Below are 20,045 nucleotides of genomic sequence, written 5' to 3'. Positions count from 1 at the left end.
GACGTCAAAATAATGATCAAGTCAACTATTTTTGGACGTCTTTTGCAAACAACGGATGTTATTTTTTAGTTGTTCGCAGACAGTTTATCTTTTTTCACCGTTCTTTCATCGTTTTTATTATTAAATTCAATGTACTTTTTAATTAAAGACACACCCAAAGGCCAATTAGTAAACCCAAACTAGATTAACGTACCAGCAGCTGTTATTGCACTGACGGGCGGCCAATCCTCAGAATAACGGACGTCATTTTGGACTTGAGTCAAGAATTTTTCAATGTTTGATTTGAGTAACGAACCCCATTGAAATCAATGGGAGACCCAAGCATTTGACCAGGTGCCCCTTGCTTGGCAGAGTGGAGTGTGCCTGGTTTACCCATTGAATTTTTTTGTTCAAATTTTTTGTATGTTGCAATCCTTGAAGAAATGTGTAAATTAAATATACAAAAAGTAGAGCAATAAAATGCAATACCTTACTGCGAGACACATTAGAATTCTATCGGTATGCCGTCAATTGACGATATACTGTCAGAGTTCTAATGTGTTTTGCAGTAACCTATTGCATTTTTCCGTTCTAATTTTTGTATATTACATTCCTTGAAGGGATGTATAAAAAAATATACAAAAATTAGAAATAGTATTTAAAGGGAACCTGCCACCATAAAAATGATACCTAATCTTTCAGCATCATGTTATAAAGCAGAAGGAGCTAAGTGGATTGATATATATCTTTATAGGAAGATTACATTTATTGATTGAAATCTCTGATGTTTCCATACTAAAGAGTCCAGTCCATTGAGTGACATCGCCCACTTAACACAGGATAATCAGGATTCCAATCAACAAATTACAAGTTTTACTGAATATTTTCCCCCATATATATCACTGTGTTCAGCTCCTTCTGCTCTATAACATGATGGCAATTGATTAGATTGCATTGTCTTGGTGACAAATTCCCTTTAAACAATTTCAGTGCTCCTGGCATCATAATCAATGATGATGCTGGGAGCTCCAAAACTGTGAAATATTTCTGCTTCTGTATTGACACACTGTGTCAGTATAGTAGCGTGAATATTTAAACAGCACCCCAAGAACCACAAAATGCTTAGTGGACCATCGAGCTCAACACTGATTATTACATGCAGTATTATTATTGTGCATACTACATACATGATGGCAGGGCAGCATCTTCCAAGTACAATTTTTATTTAACTAAATTTGAAAATCGTTGATATTTCATTGGATATTGCATATTCTAGTGTAAGTCTTCTAGTCATGTTGCATAATGATAACTGTCATTTATTGGTATAAGCTGACAAAAGATTAAGAAGAGATTTTCAGGTCCTCCCTTCTACTAACCATTCAGAAAACCAATCACTTAGAATGTTGTTTGTCAGACGTATAAGCACTGATAGTTAAGCCTTAAATATAGTAAGAGATTAGATGGAGAAATATTCTATTTTTGCTTCAGTCTTTACGTCTTCCTAAAGCGATTAAGTTGTAATGTTTACTGCGTCATGTCACTTTAAGAAATCAATGAAAGAGGTTGCCTGTTGTATATATCATCTACTACTAGTCCACATTTAGATAATGGAGGGTTCCCTTATCGGTATCTCCCTCTATTAGACCTAGAGCTTAACACACTTTGATTGTAATGGGCAATGCGCAATGCCTAAATGAGGCCATAGGAACGCTAAACATTAACATCACAGATCTTTTAGAAATATTACTTAAGCAGGGGGTGGGGGCTCAACAGCAGTGTTCTTTCTAAGCCTCTATAGCTAGTGAGTGGGGGAAGGATGGACCTGGGTAACATACCTTCTAAGCTGGGTTATCTGAAAGAACAACAGATGGTCATTTACTGTGAATAGGTAAGATTTAGATTTTTTTTTTCCAGCCATCTTTACACCCAGAAGACTAAAGAACTATAAACACCTAATACTAAGGGTTTGAAAAAATTCTGATGTTAAGTTGCTTTGCCTCAATAAATAAATAAATAAATAAATAGTTTTCAAAATGCAACAGATCTATTAAGTAAATGCATCAGGACATATCCACAGATGTTCAGCTAATGCAGGAGAGCCCTGGTCAGGTTATGAGCTGATTTGCCCTGGAGCTGTTCATTCTGACATGCATATGCGTATTATACAAGCTGCTGATAACAAAAACTTTGTACTTCATGTCTTAAAGTGTCATGGCTGACTAGAAGAAAAGACTTATTGGTAATGTTTAGTGATATACTGGTTCAGAATAATATTGTGTGTTAGTATGTGGAACTACATTGAACGATTAGTGAACGATCAGCAAACTAATGTGGAAATACAGCGAATTCCACAAATGTGGAATAAAGGCCCTATAACACTGAGTGATTCTCGTTTAAAAACGCTGCTGCTCTGTACGCGCTGAAGAATGAACATGTTCATTCTTCAGCGCGGACAGGGCAGGAGCGCGCGCCTCCCATAGAGTCCCATTATGAGCGGGAGGCTAACGGCATTCCGCGGCGGACAATTCCGTCGCGGAATTCCGCTACCTTTGCTCAGTGGGAACGGAGCCTTATGATGAGGACATTGCAGGGAGTCCAAATATGGTCTGTCTACCTGTCCTCATCATCATGCCATAAGGGGTATCTCACCTTCTGAGTGTCTGGGGCATATCATGTTTGGTGTGCCAGGAATCAGAACGATGAGAAATGAATTATGAAGAATCGCTGGGGCCTGTACTGTCGATATGGTGCCTGGGAAAGTATCTTTTTGATATTCCCAGGTGTGTTCCCTTGATGGTTGAGGGGGGTAGCTGAAGCTCTGCCCAGAGGGGCAGAGTTAGAGATGTCAGGTGACGCCCTCAGGCCAGCCCTTTCAGGTCTGACATAAAAGTGAGACCTAGGGAACAAGTAACTGTCACAAAGTTGGGGATCCAATCGAATTGGTTTGTGCACCGTTCTAAGCCCATATCCCCTGGGGAGGAAGAACCTATACGACGCATCCTGTGCAAAGTATTAGAACTTTCTTATTTTATCCCTTTTGTTTTCATTGTTTGCATGTCTTTTGTTATCCATCTTTTTGTAACCACGTACTGTCCATTTTATTGCATTAAACCTAAAAGTTTGATTGGTTTGTCTTGTAGCCTAAACTAACCTAGTTAGCTCCAGGAAGAGTGCATGTGCGGTGTGTGACCGTATAGTGTATGACCGGGTGGCTTACTCTACCGTGTGGGTGTGTCTGCTTGCGAGTGGATCACTCTTGGGGATTCCCTGTCTCCCCAGTAACGTAATAGATAGGGTGGTGGCAGCAAAGTTGTGTATGTATGTTGTGTTTGGGTGTCTGGCAGCGGCTGGAAGGTCACGTGTATGACGACAGCCAGTGGGTCCCAACATAGCCAAGCTCTGTGTGCGTGCTTCGGGAATGTGTGTCTGGCAGCGGTCAGTGGGTCATGTGTATGACAGCGACTGGTGGGTCCAGATACAGCGAAGTGTCGTGTTTGTGTTGGCCAGCGATCAGGCAGTGTTCGTGGCCAAGTGGGTGTCTGGTGTCTGGGTGTGCGGAAGGTGGCAGGTGGCGATTTACGATCGAGTTACAGCCCGGTAGCAGGGCGTAAAGCGTGAGTGCGTGAGGTGAATCGACCTGTAGGGCTAGCGCAACCCAGGGCAATCTAGAGCGCCCAAATTTCTCTGATCCCCTTGTCTTGTCCTACTCCCCTCTTTGGACCTTGTTTTAGGTCTTTCTGCCTCTTGTGGTCAGGTCTCCACTCCCCCTTGTCACGGGCCGGCGCAGGTTGGCGTGCGTGTCCGTGACAAATTGGTGGCAGTTCCTCACAGTTGCTATATGAGTCTTTTGTCTTTCAACATGTTGAAAGGCAAACGACTGCACGATCAGCCAACATTGTTCATACCGGCTGATCGTTGGCTTCTATTACACGGGACGATAATTGTATTGACCAATATCGACTGAATACGGACAAAAATCGTTCCGTGTAATAGGGCCTTTATATGCCTGTACAGCCTGTTCAACCATTTTAGCAGTATAATCTAAGCAACTGCATTAAAAGCAAAGATCTAGAGATATATACAGGTACTCCAGTGGATGATAAATGCACATCACCAAGTGATGATGTTCCACAATTAGTACTAATCCCATCTAGTAATCACGGAGATCCCCCATAATATACATATCTACAGAAATTGGATCAACACCCGTATAAAAATCAAAACTTCTTTATTTTAGACAATAAACATACAATAAAATAACCAAGAGGCAATTCCAAACATGAAAAGAGTTCCAGACCAAGTGATTAGGGAAACAAGAATGTTTTTACTTATAAAGTGAGGCTATGTGCTGTAAACAATATTCAAAGAAAAAAGTGCAAATAGTGCAAACTGATTGCTATTATAGCTGTATATGTATCGGACCACAGTATACTAAGGCATGTCTTGCTCTACACCCACATAGTGTTCAGTCAACTGCGTCCCATCAATACCATCTCTAAACAGCACTATCTATGAGCTTCTTAGTGCATAAAGGTCCGCACTATGATCAAATGTGAATATAAACACACATATTGCACACGCCATCTAAATGATCATTGCATCTTACCCATAAAGTCACCGGTCTGGTCAGTTCCCCAACGCACGTTTCGCGATCGTAAAGCAACCTTTTTGCTTCCTCAGGGGGCGTTGCCTATTCAGTCATGTGGGCTCTCTTTTATGTCCTGATCTGATGATGTCATAGCTACTTCCGGATTAAACGGCGCATGCGTGAATAGCTCCCGGAAATCACACCGCTCCTCCCTAGGCGTCCAGTCACACTCCGATGCCCACAACCAAAATGGCTGCCGACATGGAGACGTCACCTACGTCCGCCCGGCAGAGCAGCGTCCAGGTTACTTCTCCACACATGCGCACATCCATGGAGGCGGCCATATCCTAGTTCAGTAAAAAATCTCAATGTGAGCTAAGTTGATGTTACTAAAGGAAATGGTAGTAAACCTTTTAATAATATCTATTGAATAGAAATGGGGGATGGAGTGTGTCTTAAGTTTACCCATAAGTACATAAAAGTGCCAAAGTGCTATACTATAAAAACTGTGATATAAATCCATTACTTATATATAGAATATCATAAAAAGTGCCTAAGTCTCGCTCAATTGGAGAGTACTAATGTGAATTATGATAAAAAAAAGTGCAAGTGCAAAAGTGCAATAATTCATTCAAAATAAGTGTCAAAAAACACAATAATATGAGTATACATATACCGCAATAAGTGACAGCTTATACACAAAAAAAACGCAATGTTAAGTGAAAAACCGCATCAAAAAAGCAGCAAAAAAAAAAAAAATTAAATTAAAATTCTTGTTTCTTATGGTGTCTTCTCCTTTTTCCTCCCAACAGGTCATTCCATAGCTATTCGTTTCCTGTTGTACTCCACTCACATTCATTTCATACATCAAATATCGAGACCACATACTTCAGTTATATCTGAATAAAAACATAAAACAGACAACACATTAAAATATGAACAGTCATACTATAAAAATGGCACAAAACTACAGTGTTCGTTTAAACCATTGGGCACCTCCGTACCCAAAATTGAGATCCACCGTGTCTCCTTCTGGGCAAGGATCTGTCTCACATTCCCTCCTCTGATGCCAGTTCTCACATGTTCTATTCCTCTAACCTTAAACGATTTGGGGTTGCTTCTGTGATGGATTTTAAAATGTCTCGGTATAGTTTTAAGTTGTGTAAGATCTTCCACATCTTTCGCGGCCAATATTCCTCGCACATGCTCTCTCACTCTAATGCGAAGGGTTCTTGACGTTAGACCAACATAGATTTTTCCACAATCACAAGTCGCATAATAAATCACCATTGATGTGCCACATGATACATAGTCTCTAATCTTGTACTCTCTTTTCCCGTCCGCTGTTTTGAACGTCGTTGCTCTTTCAACATTGGTGCATGCTACACAATCCCCACAAGGAAAGCTGCCCACTTTCATCTTAGACGAATCGCCTATACTATTAGTTTTTGCTACATAATGGCTCCGTACCAATAAGTCACGTAGATTTTTCCCTCTACGGGCTGTCATCAGTGGGTAGTCAGGTAAGTATTGCTTCACAATTGGATCTATTTGTAGCACTGACCAATGTTTTTGCATTATTTGTCGCATTTCTGGCCATTGGCAGTTAAATGTGGAAATAAATCTTACCTTATCTTCTGTTTCTTTAGGTCGGTTTTTAGGTTGTAGGAGTTCCCTCCTCTGCATTTCTTTTGCACGCCTGTACCCCTTCTTAATGCAACGCTTGCTATATCCTCTATCTAAAAAACGATCTGTTAGATCAATCGCCTGTTTTTCAAATCTTTCATCTGACGAACAGATCCTTTTCATTCTTTGAAACTGCCCAATTGGGATTGCCTCAATAGTTGACTTGACGTGGGCAGAAGAGGCATGAAGTAATGAGTTAGTTGATGTGGCCTTTCTATATACATCTGTTTGTAATTGTCCCTCTTCGTCCCTTTCAATGTCTACATCCAAGAATTCAATCCTGTTCGGACTCCATTTAAATGTCAACTTTATATTTTTGTTATTATTGTTTAACCCCACCATAAAGTCCTCCAACTGGGATGGCGACCCCTGCCAGATAAACAAAATATCATCAATATACCTCAGCCAGCACTGCACATGTTCGACGGCGTGTACGTCCCCTCCCATAAACACCTCCTTCTCCCAGTGACCTAAGAAGAGATTGGCGTAAGAGGGCGCACACGCCGCCCCCATGGCAGTGCCGCGCTTCTGGAGGTAAAACAAATTCTTGAAAGTAAAAAAATTATGTTTTAAAATAAATTGCAACAATTCCAAAATAAGTTTACATGTGTCGCCATCCCAGTTGCTGGTCTCAAGGTAGAATGCCACAGCTTTCAGTCCGTCCTCGTGCCCGATGCAGGTGTACAGGGATTCTACATCCGCTGCCACCATCAACATATCAGGCTCCATAAAGATCCCATCAATTCGTGCCAGGGCGTCCGTCGTGTCACGAACATAAGATGGCAAATTTTCAACCAGTGGTTTTAAATAAAAATCAATAAATTTACAAATAGGATCACATAATCCATCTATGCCGGACACGATAGGACGGCCCGGTGGATTGAGGGGATCTTTATGGACCTTGGGTAATAAATAAAAAGTAGGGATCTGTGGAAATTTTGGGACTAGACCATCAAAAATCTTTTTAGGCAAAATGCCTACATCAAGGGCTTGCTGAAGTATCTTCAATAATTCTGTGGCAAATTTGTCTAGGGGATTATATGTCAGTTTCTCATAAGTCTCCTTATCCCTCAGTTGCCTAAAGGCTTCTTTTTCATACTTATCCCTAGGCCAGATCACCACATTGCCTCCCTTGTCGGCTGCTTTGTATATTACATCCGAGTATGATTGCAATTCCTTTATTGCCCTACACTGTGCCAGAGTTAAATTATCTCCAAGTCTGGATCCTGAGATTTGTTTAAAATCCTCAGTCACCAGTTTAGTAAAAATTTCAACTGATGGGCAAACCGACAAGGGAGGAAAAGTCCTTGACCTAGGGATCACTGTAGAGGGAAACTTACCATGATGGTCTCCTTCCTGTTCTTGGAGTAGACCTTCCAGGGTCAAAATAGCCTCTTGCTCATCAGAGCTCTCCAATTCATCCATCAGTACTCTCCAATTGAGCGAGACTTAGGCACTTTTTATGATATTCTATATATAAGTAATGGATTTATATCACAGTTTTTATAGTATAGCACTTTGGCACTTTTATGTACTTATGGGTAAACTTAAGACACACTCCATTCCCCATTTCTATTCAATAGATATTATTAAAAGGTTTACTACCATGTCCTTTAGTAACATCAACTTAGCTCACATTGAGATTTTTTACTGAACTAGGATATGGCCGCCTCCATGGATGTGCGCATGTGTGGAGAAGTAACCTGGACGCTGCTCTGCCGGGCGGACGTAGGTGACGCTTCCATGTCGGCAGCCATTTTGGTTGTGGGCATCGGAGTGTGACTGGACGCCTAGGGAGGAGCGGTGTGATTTCCGGGAGCTATTCACGCATGCGCCGTTTAATCCGGAAGTAGCTATGACATCATCAGATCAGGACATAAAAGAGAGCCCACATGACTGAATAGGCAACGCCGCCTGAGGAAGCAAAAAGGTCGCTTTACGATCGCAAAACGTGCGTTGGGGAACTGACCAGACCGGTGACTTTATGGGTAAGATGCAATGATCATTTAGATGGCTTGTGCAATATGTGTGTTTATATTCACATTTGAGCATAGTGCGGACCTTTATGCACTAAGAAGCTCATAGATAGTGCTGTTTAGAGATGGTATTGATGGGACGCAGTTGACTGAACACTATGTGGGTGTAGAGCAAGACATGCCTTAGTATACTGTGGTCCGATACATATACAGCTATAATAGCAATCAGTTTGCACTATTTGCACTTTTTTCTTTGAATATTGTTTACAGCACATAGCCTCACTTTATAAGTAAAAACATTCTTGTTTCCCTAATCACTTGGTCTGGAACTCTTTTCATGTTTGGAATTGCCTCTTGGTTATTTTATTGTATGTTTATTGTCTAAAATAAAGAAGTTTTGATTTTTATACGGGTGTTGATCCAATTTCTGTAGATATATAAAGATCTAGAGATGTCTGTTGTTTACCGACTCTGTAAATTTTATACACAAAATGAGAAGAGTCTTGTCTCATATTACAAGTCTAGAAGGCAAAAGCAGCATTCATACATTCTGCCTGGCTTCAAATTCTAGTACTTGTATTGAAGAAGCTCAGTAATTTCAGATGTTGAACCTCAGCTAGTGATCATATTGATCTGTTGAACTGTGTTACCCCAAAAGGCAATTACGTTGTTCTATTTTGTTGCCGATTGGCAGCGGCAAGATATTTTCTCATGCCTTAGGAGCAGGTTCTAGCACTGATGATGTAAAGCCAGCTCTCAGAATGATAACATGTGGTCGTCTAATAGGTATTAAATGAATTTACAGTAAGTGCTACTTCTTAAATAAACTGATGTCATTTGTTTTCCAGACTCTAGTTTTCGGCCAGTGTAATAGGTTACTCAGCATGTAGTGCAGCTTGGTGTTGCACTTACACAGCATGACGTCTTCTGGCAGCACACATTATACTGTCACAGGGAATGCAAGAGAGCAATTTCAGGCTTAATTTAACCTTTGTCTACACTGCCGTCTTTAAAATATGTGCTGTGCAATGTGGAATTCTAAGTTTTCACCTTGTTTTTTTGGAAACAAACCTCATGGAAAACCATGACCTCTTAGGCACACAGTTATAATAAGTTTACTTTCCAGTGTAGTTACAGTATATGGATTTATATTAAAGAAGTAGCAGGGGTTATGTAGGGTTGGAAAAATATAGCTGCCTTTTCTTAGAAACAATTGCTCAATTTGTGGTACAGCGGCTCAGTTCCATTGGAGTCGTGTTTTAATACCATATACTACATGAGGACAGGAGTGGCACAATTTTTGGAAGAAAAGTTTTTCTTATCCTGGATAAGCCCTTTAAAGGGAATGTGTTAACCACAATTCACATTTCAAACTGCTGACACTGTTAAACAGCTGTTAGGTCAAGGAGACACATGATACCTTTCATATATCCAGCTGTGCTTCCTTGGTGTAGAGAAATGCTTTTATTACATGGTACAAGGAGTCAGAGGCTTTTCCAAGCTCCCGTATAGGGCAGACCAGGAACTGCAGCCATGGTGGAAGCAACAGGAGAGTGACCAGCTGTGGAAGGCAGGCAGCAGGAAGGTGGATCAGAGAATGTAACCCAGTATTGGTAGGTGCTAAGACATCTTGAACCGATCTTGAACCCTTTTCAACACATATCCCATATTTGTGAATCGCCTTACCCCATCACAATCTCATCTCAATAAGCTTAACTACTCCATACTCTTTTAGGGTAGCTTCAGATGTACTGGATCCACAGCGGATTTGGTAGTGGATCTGGTAGTGTGAAGTAAATGGGTCACATACCCGCAGCGGAATTTTCATTCGGCTGCCAGTATGTGACCCGGCCCTTTGTACCCCCTGCAGCCCGCAGCATACATTACCTGCTCGGGGTCGCAGCTGTGTGTGAGGCTCCCGGCTTCCCCTGCTCCTCATCAGCCAATCAGTGCAGTTCGCTGCAAACCCATTCAAAATGGTAATGTTATTATGTCTTCTATATCTCTTTTGCTCTCTCGCGATCCCAGTTTGGGAGGCATTCGATTGGCTACAAATTATTATTCTGCAGAAGTCAACCCCAAACACACAGCCAGTGCCATTAAGAACATCTTCAGCGTAAAGAACAAGAGATGATATGGCAGCCTTAGATCTATGATCTCAATATCATCCAGTATGTTTGGGATTACATGAAGAGACAGAAGGATCTAAGCAAGCCTATATCTACAAAAGATCTGGGGTTACTTCTCCAAGATGTTTGAAACAACCTCCTTGCGGGTTCCTTCAAAAAAACATTCAAGTGTAGAAGAATTGGAGGATGCCAATTGTGAAGGCAAAGGGCGGTCACACCGAGTATTGATATGATTTTGCTTTTGCGTTTGCTTCTTTTCATTCACTTTGCATTTTGTAAATTGATAAAAATAAACAATTAAAATGTCTATTTGTGGAAGCATTTTTCCACACCTGCCTAAAATTTTTGCATATAGGTGGCTAAATATGATAAAGGTCACTAAATAATATCTGTCATAGCATTATGATGAGGTACACTATGGCCTTATGCACACGTTCAGTAATTTTTTCTGGTCCTGAAACAACCCGCTAAAAATTACGGATTGGACATCTGTATTGCACCCGTATTCCGTAAATCCATTTTTACTACTCCAATGCTTTTCAATGCACTTCATCCGTATTTTTTTACGGAAATACGGATGCCAACATGTTACAATCCGTTAACAATCCGTAAACAATTGATTTCAATGAGTTGGATCCATAAAAAAATCAGGGTCCGCACCGGGTCCGCACTAGGACATGTCCTTTTTTTTTCAAGATTGATTTTCATCCATTTCTGCTAGTGTGAACAGCCCAAAAGACATCAATGTGCACTAACAAGGATCCGTAAATACGGATCCGTAAATTATGGAATGTGTGTATAAGGCCTTAGTGTCGAGGATCTCCATAAATGTTTCCCCAGGAGACACTATAAAACACAGTATATGGGTAGCTTCACACGGGCGGGCTCGCAGCGAGATTCTCGCTGCGAGCCCGGCAGGTCCTGGCAGTTTCCATAAACTACATACTTGCTGCGGACCGCAGCGAGTATGTAATTGTACCGCGCTTAACCCCTTCTACTCCCGCCGGCTCCCCCGCTGTAAGCAGCATACATTACCTGTCCTTGCTGCTCGGGTCCGGCGTCCTGCTCTCCCGCCCGGCCAATCAGTGCTGCGGCTGGGCAACACACTAATTGGCCGGACGGGAGAGCAGGACGCCGGACCCGAGCAGCAAGGACAGGTAATGTATGCTGCTTACAGCGGGGGAGCCGGGCGGGAGTAGAAGGAGTTAAGCGCGGTACAATTACATACTCGCTGCGGTCCGCAGCAAGTATGTAGTTTATGGGAACTGCCAGGACCTGCCGGGCTCGCAGCGAGAATCTCGCTGCGAGCCCGCCCGTGTGAAGCTACCCTATTACTGAATGTAAAATGTACCAAGAAGCATGGACAGTTACACTTTAGATTGTACCTATCTTTTAAAAAAAAACAACAACTTTTGACATGTCAGAAACATGTCAAAAGTTTTGATCGGTCAGTGTCTTAGTGTTCAGACCTGTACTGATTGGGAAAAAGAGCGGGGAGAAGACCACAACAGAGCTCATTTCACAGTATGTGGCACATTTGGTGTTGCATGTCCAGTTCGTTCAAATGCCAAAAATTACCAAATAATTTGACAAGTCAATAAAAAACATGGTTGAAAAAATATTCATATAATGGGGGAATAAATAAAAACTGTCGACTCTATTTCCAAAGAAACCAGCCATCAGCTTTCATACCTTAAGGAGTACTATGATTGGTTGCTATGAGTCAGCCAGAAAGTTTTGCTGTTAGACAGTTCTGATTTATACCCCTCAATGTATTCACAGATAGCATGGCTTATTTACTCAAATTATGCACACTGAGGGTACAAACACACACACAGCATATACGCTGCGTATTTACTGCTGCGATACGCAGCAGATACGCAGCAGATACGCAGCAGATTAGATCTAAATAACTGAACACAGCATCAAATCTGCACCATCAAATCTGCTGCGTATCTGCTGCGTATACACTGTGTGTGTTTTTGTACCCTCAGGAAAAAAAAAAATATATATATATATACTTATGAATAAAAGCAGTTCATATCTAGGTCACCTCACACAGAAAATCAGGAAAAATGCATTTAGAAAGTACATAACCCTTGTAGTGAGAAATTTATATGATGGTGTGTCAATAAGCTCATTCTTCGCCTGTATATGGCAGAGGTTTTTAACAGGGAACTGAAATAAATGTATTCACAGCAGTCTTTGTAGAAAGTATTGTGAAGCTCGATAGCAGCCACTTTGTTTCAGGCCAGCTTTGCACTTTAAACAGAAAAAAAAACAAAAATTGAGTAATGTAGCAATACATTTTATTAAGTATGATAAAAATGTACAATAAAGAAAAATGAACCACACGCTGTATATAGTGTGTGATTTATTTTTCTTGATTGTACATTTTTATCATAATAAAATTCATTGCTACATTACTCTTTTTTTTCCGGGTTAGTGTAAGCTATATTGAGGTAGCGGTACGGCTCAGGTAGTCACCCATTTTTAATACCAGTTAGTGGATTTACATGTGATAGTGGGTGATAGTGGCTAATAGCTGTGCACTTTGCCTGGGTTAAGAAACATTTCCGGGGAGTTATGCATGTTAATCTGTTCTCTGAGTATTTTCTCATGCTAGTTCAGGCCTTCATTTATTTATTTACTTTTATTCTGTGCATGCTGCATTAACATTTTGATTAAAAAGCCTCTAAATGTGTTTTTTGATTGACAGATGCCTCTGCCTATCCAGAACCTTGAGGATCAGAACGCCGGTCCAATGGGGATCCAGACTGGGCTCTTAATCCTCATAAATGAAAGCGGAGACAATTATTCCTTGTTGGCCCCTAGTGTATACTAGTCCCAGCTCCCCTTGTCTCTATCCCAGCATTCCCTGCCCTAGCCTCCCTTGCTGTTGTTCTGCCTGTTACCTGACCTTCTGCCTGACCACCGACTATCGGTTCTCTTTCTGATTTTGTACCTCGCTGCCGTTGTTGTTGACTTGTTTACTTCTCTATATTGTGTTTGTTTGTCTGTCTGCGTTTTGTGTTGCACATATACAGATTAGGGACCGACTCCTTGGTTGTCCGCGGCTGTTTAGGGCTGTCCGTGGCAAGAAGGCAGGGTCAGTGGGTGGGTCTAGCTTCAGGGCCCACTGTCTTGCACTGTCTCCTTCCTCTTAGCTTTCTCACACTCTGCTACACCATATGTGTGTCAGCTCTGCTACATCATCAGCTAGTATGCAATACATATTGGGATGATGTGATGCAAAATCAGCGAGAAAAAAAACAGTCCTGTGTTTACTGTGCAATAGTAGTGTCAGAAGTGGTCAGAAAAGAAAGATGAGGGGGCGAGTACTTAAATGGGCAATCAGGGTGATGCATGATGGGAAATGTAGTTTCCTACATCTTGGATGTAGGTTGGCTTTCAGAAATACTTGTACCTCAGGAATGGCATCAGCTAGAAAAAACAGGAGACTGCCCAAAATACTCAGGAGGACTTGGTGAGTAAGAGTAGATAGCATCTTTTAGCTCTTATGTGGATAACCCCTTTAAGGCTTTTATTGTGTCTTTAACACAATAGATGGTGTTTTAATTCAGATTTTATCTGCTGAGGTTGAGGTAATTTTTTTTGTGAAATTGCTTGTCCTTCTTTTACTCATGGCATGCATATTGTTTTTTTTTTTTTTTGTTCTTTGTATTACCACGTTGAAATAATATATATATATATATATATATATATATATATATATATATATATATATATATATATATGATTGGTAAGCATAAGCGGTGGTCTATTTGTGATGTAGAATTTGCAACAAGTTAAAGTGATTATATTTTCATTACTTTCTTGGAAGACCAACATAGTCATAACCCTCTCTGTCAGCAGTGATTTTGAGGCTCATTACTCACGCAGGTTCCACATGGACTGGTATAAATAGCAGCAGAAATGGACTTGACATCTTGCTTGACTAATGCTTTGCCTTTGTTATCTAGACTGAGCATGGACAGAATCGACATTTAAAGCAGATATATAACAGAAAGATATATTTCTAACATTATTATCTGTCTATCTATTTAAACTTTCTTTTTGTTCAAAGCAGGGCCAGCGTCAGCACAGGGCTTACCTGGGCAAGTGCTGGGGCCCACAGTTCCTCTAGGTGCTCATTGTGAATCAGAATTCGTCAGATTCGCTTTGCTCATCTCTAAATACAGTCTCTATCAGCAAAGTACCTTAAAAATGGCCGCCGGGTGACTTAAGATGGAATGGAGGTTTTGTTCAATTATGGAGTCACCCTTTCGGAACTGAAGTCAACCACTACAGTCCTTATAGTTATTTGGGCCAGGCCTTAAGCCACATCTGCAAAAGAACACTGCAGAGACACCATCACATGTCTCGACGTCAGTGAACTAGCCAGACCTTCCTCTGGGAAGGAACAACCAAGCCAAGGAATGTCTCCAATCAAGGAAACCACCCGGGCAAGGTATCCATCCACAGACAGCTGCTTCGGGGTATTTGCCCCTCATCAGTGTGGAGTAGGTTTCTGGCTAGTGGGAGCAATGCCTAGTAAGTGCATGCAAAAGGACGCTGGTTGACCTCAGGAAGATGAACCAAAACACTGCACAGACACCATCACGTGTCTTGACATTAGTGTATTCTATAACATTGCCTCCTGGGAAATCAAATATGCAAAAGAACACTGCAGAGACACCATCACATGTCTCGATGTCAGTAAACTAGCCAAGGAATGTCTCCAATCAAGGAAACCACCCGAGCAAGGTATCCATCCACAGACAGCTGTTTTGTGGATGGAACGGCCCAGTCACGGCCCAGCCCTAGTGTTACCCACCTCAGAATACAGCATGTTGACAACATATTTTTTAGACATATGAACTGGTCCACACTGGCAATCTGTGGGATTTTTTACAGCCCTGAACCTGTCTTCAGCTTTTATTGTACTGTGTGTAAACTTACCCGTACACCTCTGATGCAACGTAAGATACAGTGTGTAAATAGCCTAACTAACACACAGAATGCAGAAAAGCACAAATATATACAATAAAATAATATTTATTTATTTATTTTACTGCCTATAGATAACACCTAGGGATGAGCGAACTTTTGAAAAGTTCGGTTTGGTTCGATCCGGCGAACTTTCGCGAAGTTTGGATTAGTACAAACCGAACCTAAAACAAACCTTGCTATAACGGCTGAATAATTGCAGCAACAATAGTGGGAGTCTGATAGGGTATAGTTTCGTTTAGTTGCAGTTGCTGTTACAATGAAAAAAGTGGAAAAAATCAAAGTGCAAAAATAGTGAAAAAAAATTAGCCAAGGTGTAAGTGATTACACAGGACATAGGACACAAAGTTCCTTGGACCCAGTAGGGTGGAAAACAGACATTTGACAGTGGAACCAGCAGCAGTAATAGTACTGTATTGGACCCAGTATGGTTGAGAACAGACAATTGACGGAGGAGGAGGAGGAGGAGGAGGCAGCAGCACTTGATTGCACCCAGGCCAGTATGGTTGAGAAGAGACTATTGGGGGAGGTGGCACCACTTGATTGCAGCCAGGCCAGTATGATTGAGAAGAGACTATTGGAGGAAGTGGCACCACTTGATCGCACCCAGGCGCAGTATGGTTGAGAACCGACAATTGTCGGAGGAGGAGGAGAATGTTCAGCCTTGAAGTGGTGGCCTGGGAATCCTCGCTGATTATGTTGTTCAGCGCACTTTCCAGAACACAGACGAGTGGGATGATGTCATTGATCCCATAGTATGCCTGCTCACAAACAGAGTTGCGTCCTCAAAAGGGATCAACAATTGGCAGGAAATGTCCGAAGAAACCTGTGCACTATGAGGTTTATCACATGTGCCATACAAGGTGTATGACTCAGCCCTCCCTGCTGCACTGCAGAGACGATGTTCCTCCCATTGTCAGCTACAGCACTTCCCACCGTTAGTTGACGTGGGGTCAGCCATTCATATATCTCCTCCCTGATGGTCCAGAGGAGCTCCTGCCCACTGTGGCTCTGTTCACCCAGGCTCACCAAATGGAGGACAGCCTGAAAGCGCCGGGCCTGACATTGTTGGTAAGACACCAAGGCAGGTCGGACTGCAGTCAAAGTGGCGGATAGTTGCAAGGTGGGGGAGGCAGAACTTGTGCAGAACTGGCCCCCTAAAGAATCGGAGAGGTGACAGTGGCAAGAATGGGCTAACTTTCTGATGGTCTTCTGGGAGGATGTTGACCCAATGAGCAGTAACAGACATGTACTGCCCTTGCCCATAATTAAAGGACCAGACATCAGCACTGGGGTGCACGGTCTTGGACACCAAGAATCCCAATATGTCGCCAACATTTTTCTACACAACTGTGCAGTGATGGGACTTTTTTTTTCTGCTACAGTGATGGGACTTTTTTTTTTACAGTTTTTTTTTTTACTTTTTTTGTTGCAGCTAAACAGGGTTCTCCTATTATTTTTTGACGCTTTATTGTAAAGATATAAACTGAGATTTTGACTTAATAAAGTAGATCAGCTTGAACATTGAAGTTGCTTTCATGTGTCTTAGTTGATACTTACAGACAGCTGTCACATTACATTTTTGATTAGGCAGCACCCAAGTATATCTGAGGAGACTAATTTAAGGTCAAACCCTAACAGGGGTGACGTCACACATCTTAATATTTACAGAAAACCTGGATACAAGGGATTATAGGAGTAATAATCCCTTGTATCCTGGTCTATTCTGTGATTTTATTTGTTATTGTTATTTTAACTAGATTCGTTAAAATGCAAAGTTCGTAACGAATCTGGTTCTTTACGGTTTCGGTTCGCTCATCCCTAATAACATCATAAGGAATAAGTATGAGGAAACCTATATGATTAGGTCGTTTGATCATTCCGATACATTCTGAAGGAATACTTTATAGACGCCCCAGACAGGTAATAGTCATGTATAGATTATTCACTAGCAGCACTGCATTATTTAAAAGAAGTCACAGTCAACAGTGTTACTAAGCATACGCTTTTTTTTATTGCAATCTATGCAAGTCAGTAGAGATGTGGGTCCTCCGGCACTAAAAGGAATGAATTATTCAACCTGTTCCTTCTTCTCTGCTGGCAAGGTTTATAAATAGTTCAAAAAGCAAGATTACAAAATAAGTTTAAAAAAAAAGCCATTCAGAGTGTTAGCAGTGCAATAGTTGAGGTAATTGTTAGTTAGGATACTATGTGACATGTCAAAGTCCATTATGATGAATTACATTAACTGTGTCTCTAGAGTACAATATCTTTTTGATGAATTCAATGATGGGGTTAATAATCAGACTTCTGTAAAAGAGCATAATTTCCAAAAGAAGCAGTATAGATCATCATCACTTATATATAGTGTTGATTACTTTTTTCAGCTCGCTTTAATTAACATGGTATCACTTACGTCAAGTGAGAGAATTGAAGTTTCACATGCAATCTCAAAATAGTGCCTTCCCATTAATGCTATGGGAAGTGCTTTGTCTTTAGGTGACTTGTCACAGCACATTGGGTGAGAGCTGCGTACGCTGATCACATGTGCTGCTTCCTTAATTAGGTTCCATGTACTGTATTCTATAGACTGTTTTTTTTTTTTAATCTAAATTGTAATAAAATACAGGATGTGCATAAAATGTAAATAATTTCTATTCAATCAACCCACAATGGACAACAATAAAGACTATTAGACCACAAGGTATGTCTTTCTTACACATTGCAATTAGTATACTTTTTCGACCAGAATGTAGATAAGCTTAGAAAATACAGTATTGTCACAACCCAGGCGCTCGGTTCAGCTGCGGGAGACGCAGACAGCGTCCTTAGTTACAGTCGGGGTGCACCGACATCTATTTAGTCGTGATGAGCGAATACTGTTCGATCGAATAGATATTCGATCGAATAGTGAGATATGCGAATATGCGAATATTCGATATTCGTACGGATATCCCGTGAATATTCGATAAATATTCGATAATCGTTCAAATTCCCCTAGCTTCCGGATTTACCCTCCATATGGTCGAGTAGATGTTTTTCACTGATCGAATACTTGTTCCCATAGACTTTAATGGGATCGAATATTCGAATATTCGTGGGATATTCGTACGAATATCGAATATTCGAATATCTCACTTTTCGCTCATCACTACTATTTAGTTTCCATCAGGGGATTTGAACCAGAGAATGAACTGCTGGTAGGTCTCTTGACACGTGAGTTACCCCTAGATCTCAGCTCCAGCTCATTAGGGAGAAGAGATTCAGTTATACCTGAGTGTTTCTTTCAGACATAAACTGCCTACAGAGGACTGATCTGCAATCTGACAGCTGAGCGAGCAGGAGGCCGGGCAGAATTGATTATTCATGAAGAGGGAGGAGGATGCACGAACAACTGCTCTGTCACTCTTTAGTACAGTAGGAGACATAAGATTGTACATAATCCGCTGCACGGAAAATTACCAAAAAGGCACCATGCTCACTGGGGGCTGCCAGCTACAGCACACTGTCAACACCTAAGTTAGGGCCCAGGAGCTGACAGATTCCTTTTAAGAGTTATGGATGTCAAATTGAGCTTTGAGCTGGTTTCATACACTGCAATTTTTGTTCCAAAGCCAAAAGTGGATTCAAGTGGCATGGAAAATATAAAATGAGAACTTGTACTTATCTTTCCTATTAAAACTACTTTTGGTTTTGGCACAAAAAGTCCAGTGGCAGTTTAAAAAACAAAACAAAAACTGCTGTGTGTGAAACCAGCATTGGAGAACTCAGTATGACCATGCATTTTATGGCCACGTTCACACAGCGTAAGTTAAGTATTAAGTGCAAAATGGAAACAACGGCCATAATTAATGATTAACTTACATTGTGCTGAAGCTAGAGGGAATCCCGGGAAGAGTATATACACATACGGGGACATTAATTAAGTCCGGCGTTTTCTGCGCTGGATTTAAAAATGTCCCTGCTGCTCCAAGACTACGGAGATTTATGTAAAGACGCACTGCCTCCAAATAAATCCTGTGCGCGCCAGTGCGCATGCCAGGAAACGTACGCCAGCTCAGAGCTGAAGTAGGTTTCCTGACTATTTTTCAGCAAAACAAATGCTGAATAGAGCGGACTCTGAGTCTACACCTCCTGTTCCGCCACCTCCACCCCCCCTCCCCGCCCCCCTGGCGTACTGGGCGGAAAGTGTCCAGATGCAAATATTTTATTCGCAAAATGGCCATTTGAGAAAAAATGTACTCGCATCTGGCCCTTTTCCACTGAAAAATACGCTTTTTTAACTTGATAAATGTCCCCCATAGTATACACTCCAGCTGGAATTGAATTTGTCAGTTCACACAATAGAGCGTACGGTGGGGAATTCGGATTCGGGCACACACAGATGCCCGCATCCCAATTCATTAGATGTGAAGATCATCCGGCCTATGGGTGCACAATAAGTAAAATGTGCACTATATAGTTATACATTTCCCCTGCAGAAAATTGTGCTTTTACCTGCAGCTTCCACTGGAGAAAACTGTTTATCACCCATGGGGCCTCATGTGGACTAGGTTTTGTCCATTTAGTTTATTCAAACTGTTATAACATTCATTACTCACTCATCTGCCCGCCTGTCTGCTCGCTCACTCACTCGCCCACCTGTCTGCTTTACCGCCTTCCCGCGTGCCTACTAGC

Source organism: Dendropsophus ebraccatus, chromosome 3 (assembly GCF_027789765.1).
Source record: "Dendropsophus ebraccatus isolate aDenEbr1 chromosome 3, aDenEbr1.pat, whole genome shotgun sequence".
Lineage (NCBI taxonomy): Eukaryota > Metazoa > Chordata > Amphibia > Anura > Hylidae > Dendropsophus > Dendropsophus ebraccatus.
This window is presented reverse-complemented; position numbering follows the sequence as displayed.